Consider the following 4270-nt stretch of genomic DNA (forward strand, 5'->3'; position numbering starts at 1 on the left):
TACCAATCGGGAGCACATATTTGGTAAAGAAAATTGACCCTGGCTCTGATCCCTGTGGTACTCCACCGGTAACCCTGGAGCATTAAGAAAAATGTTAATTAAAGTGAACAAACTGAAATTGGTCAGATAGATACGTTTTAAACCAGTATAGTGCTGTTCCTTTTACTCCTACAAAATATTCAAGCCTTTGAATATTTGAATGAACACAAAAAAACTGGGTGATGTTTTATATCTGAAGAGCCACAAGAAGCACAACTGTTTAATAAAACAGTAGCTTGAGTTTCTGGGCATATGTGCTGCGATTCGTTGTCAACATGCACTGTCGCTTTGGTAACTGCCACACACAGGCCACCACCTAGTGAGACCATCAGTTGCAGTCACTGGAAGAGGAGAAGATAAAGCTAAAAATGTAGGTGGAGAGCAGTTTACGTTGTAGATGTCTGAGAGAAAAGAAAGCATTTTTGTGAGGAAATATTTAGATTTCGGCCCAGTGAGCTGAGGTCAGGCAAACAGGCAGGAAGTCAGGAATCAAAATACTGAAATAGATCTCACCAAGTGGCTCAAAATAATCTGGCACTGATTTATGGTCTGAAGGATGATTATATACTGATAGGCACAGGTGGTTTAGATGAGTGGAAACAAGAACATGGTGGAGCTGAGTAGGTGAGGAATCAGACCAGCATCAGAGCCAAGATTGTTACAAAAATGAAATGTTTATTCAGCATTGATTTCTCAGTACTGGATGTTGAACTGTTTTATATTTCTGCCGGATGCCGGAGCATAGAGCAGCAAGGCAGAGCAGATCATGCGGGACTGAAAGTAAAATAAATGATAAATAGATAACTCTTTAAAAATAATACTTCTCTGTGATAACTTTCTTTTGGCCAAGCAGCAAGAGGAACGGGGAAGTGTGAGATAGAGAGAGAGCAGGTACGAATAAAAAAGGCAGAAACGTTGCCAGAACAGTTTATATTTTAAAGGCCAGATGTTTAATTGAAGAATTATGTAAAATTATAATAGAGTTATAACAAAAGCTATCCTCAACACGAGTGAATAGATTAAAGAAAACCAAAAACATAAAAGTATAATAGGGTTTGGATGTGCACTTCAAATACAAAAGCAAATATAAAGCAACTCTTTTCAATTAAATTAGAATGTCTTTTGTGATACATTCCTAACCACTTGTAGGTGGAAGCTTCAAAAGAAAGATGACATTTAAATCCAGTTTATAATGTGTGAAACGTTTGGCAGGGGAGACAGGAGAAGAGGAACCGAGAAACACACAGCCAGGTGTTATTGAAGATGAAGAGATAGGAACAGAAAAGGGAGAAAGAGACGTTGCTAGAAGAGAAACAATGACAATAGCAGAGGAGGCCAGATTTATTGATTAGAATGAACAACATTACCAGGGAAGCATGCTGCAAAACCCACATAGAAGTTCTGACTCTTGACCTCAGTATTTTTTGGGTCCTGCATGTGACCCTAAACAGCTCTGAGATGTAACAAGACAAGTAAAGGTGCAAGTTCATTATCTAAGGTTATGACAATATCATTAGTGACACCCAAGCTGTTTCAATACTATCATGAGCTATAAAACCAGACTGAAACTCTTCGAAAAGTTCATTATGGTGTAAGTGGTCCGAAACTTTGTTTGGCAACTACTTTCTCAAGAACATTAGACAAGAATGGAAGATTTGATATACGTCTATAATTCACCAAGTCATCTGGGTCGAGACGGTTTCTTAAGTAAAGGTTTATAACAGGCCCATTTAAAAGCCCCAGGTACATGTCCATGTAACAAGGATAGAGGGAATCAGGGGAAATACTTCCTTAAATAACCTGGAACTGCATCTAACATACAAGTTAAAGGCTAACAAGCTAGCTGTTAAAAGAAGCACTGCTGCCAAGAAGGTAAAAATGCGGATACATTTTTTAAACTTTTGTTTTAAATGTTTTTTTCTTTGTATTTATTTCATAATTATAAGTTTTATATTTATGTGTGTTTTCACTGTTCCTTTTTCTTTTTGTAAATTGCCCTTTCTAGCCTTGTGGGGGTGTACAGTTTTGTCTCTAGTGTCTTTGGACAGCTCTTTGGTTCTGGCCATGTTAGTATTTGGATTCTTACAGATTATATGGGGTGCACAGGTGCAACAGGTCTTTATGCAGGAAGCAAGAGTACCCGGAAAGAACCCATACAGGCACAGGGAGAACATACAAACTCCATGCAGAAAGACCCGAGGCCGGGAATCAAATCCAGAAGCTTGTTGCTGCAGGGCTATCCACTGCGCCACTGATATAATAATATATATTATTATCTATAAAATTCATATCAGAATTATTCTATACACAGAATCATCTAATGTATGCAATTACGATTTCTTATTTCAGACAACTATGGCCGTAGGTGCTGTATTGCTGTTTGTGAAAGGATTAAATAGTTTCCAGCACCTGATGATGCCTGAAATATGGTCTGGAGTCACAGATCAGGACGTGCTTCAACACTGACCCACCCCCCCTCAATATTGAGCCAGGCCAGATAGCATTAAAGGCAGAATTTAATCACCTTCAGTGTCAGCATGAATGTTAAAATCCTCCACTATAATGACCTTATCAGCATTTAACACTAAATCAGATTGGAAATCTGAAAACGGATCTTAAAAATTCAGAGTAAGGACCTGGTGGATGATAAAAAGTTACAAAAAAAATAGAAGTTTTGATTTTAAAGGGGAAAATTTAGAGTGAACTATTCAGAAGAGATGTAATTATTAATTGACTTTGGATTAATCAGTAAGTCAGACTTACAGTAAAAGTAACCTGGCACTTAATGCACACTTGATAATTATATTTTCTGTTGCTACTTGTGACTGTTAAAGTTGACTCTAATTGTAAAGATTTTGTTTGATATCAGCCCACAATACAGAGCATTTTTTTATGTTCTTAAATCATACATATCAGAATGAGAGCTGCATGCTACCGTTCTGTGTGTGCTTTCGTGTCTTGATGTTTGATATATTTTGAGATTTGTGCTGTATAGCAGAACTCTTTCACACTAGCAGGCATTCAATGCAGAGTTCAGCAAAAAGAAATTAGGATGTAACACGATTAGGGCAGGTTGATCTTAACATACAGTATAATCTCATTTGACAAAGAAAGGGTTAAGGCATAGAAAAATGAAAAAAAGTTTACTCTTTCCTGTGCTCCTTTACTCTATAATGAGATTAGGTTATCTCCTATAGTGTCCTGGTGAAGACAGCTTTACAATTCCTTCTGTTGGCACTCAAACCCAGCTGTTCCAAGGAGGTAAGAGCTTTAGTCTGGAACCTGCAGCTTCATCCCTGCCAGGACCTCTCATAGGCTCCTTTCACATTTGAGAGTGGATTTGTATCAGGTACTGTAGATAAGAAGATAATAAGGTGCGCCCTCTTCCTCCCAGTCCCTGGTTTTAGGCATTTATGTAAAGATTGTTTTTTTCATCTCTCTGGCAAATATCTGCAGTGGAAGAAGTGATCAGTTAAAAGGTTTGCCAAATAGAACCCTATTCATCCTCTTTTATTGTTTCCATTTGTATAACTGATACAGAGGTTCATGATTACTCTACCATAAAGGGCTCTTAAAAATAGATCTATTAGATGCTTATGTCTTTTTTTTTTTAGTTTAAGATGGCTTATTTAGTTCTTTTTGGGAGGTCTGTATAATACCATAAAGCTGGGTTCTCCAACCCTGGTCCTCAAGATCTAATGTTCTGCAGGCATTAGATGCATCCCTGCTCTAAGGCAGCTGAATCAAATGAATGGCTCATTACTGGGCCTTTGCCAAACTCGATGGCATGCTGAAGACGTAATTAAGTAATTGATAAGTCTAAAATCTGCAGGACAGTAGATCTTCATTACTAGTGTAGGAGACACCTGCCATAGAGAAACAGCTCAGAGTTGAGCTATGTTTATAACCACAGATGCACTGGGACACACTGACAGAAGCAAGGCTGCCCCACACAGGCAGCACCGGGCCTACTGACCACTATAAGTTGGCAACCCTGTAGAAAAAGCTGATTTCAGCTGCTCTCTTTCAGGACATAGTTTTTTTAGTCGTGGCCCAGATTTCAGGGTAGAGACGAAGACCGAACGGAAAATGTAGAGCTTTGTATTTTGGCTCACCTCTCCACCAAAGGAGTCCAGTGCATTGTCCTCATTATCGAATCAGCTGCACCGATTACTTTGACAATCTCTTGCTCCATTCTCTCTTAAACAGGACTCCAAGATAATTCCCCCCC

This window comes from Cyprinodon variegatus, unplaced genomic scaffold (genome assembly GCF_000732505.1).
Source record: "Cyprinodon variegatus isolate N-32 unplaced genomic scaffold, C_variegatus-1.0 Scaffold467, whole genome shotgun sequence".
Taxonomy (NCBI): Eukaryota; Metazoa; Chordata; class Actinopteri; order Cyprinodontiformes; family Cyprinodontidae; genus Cyprinodon; species Cyprinodon variegatus.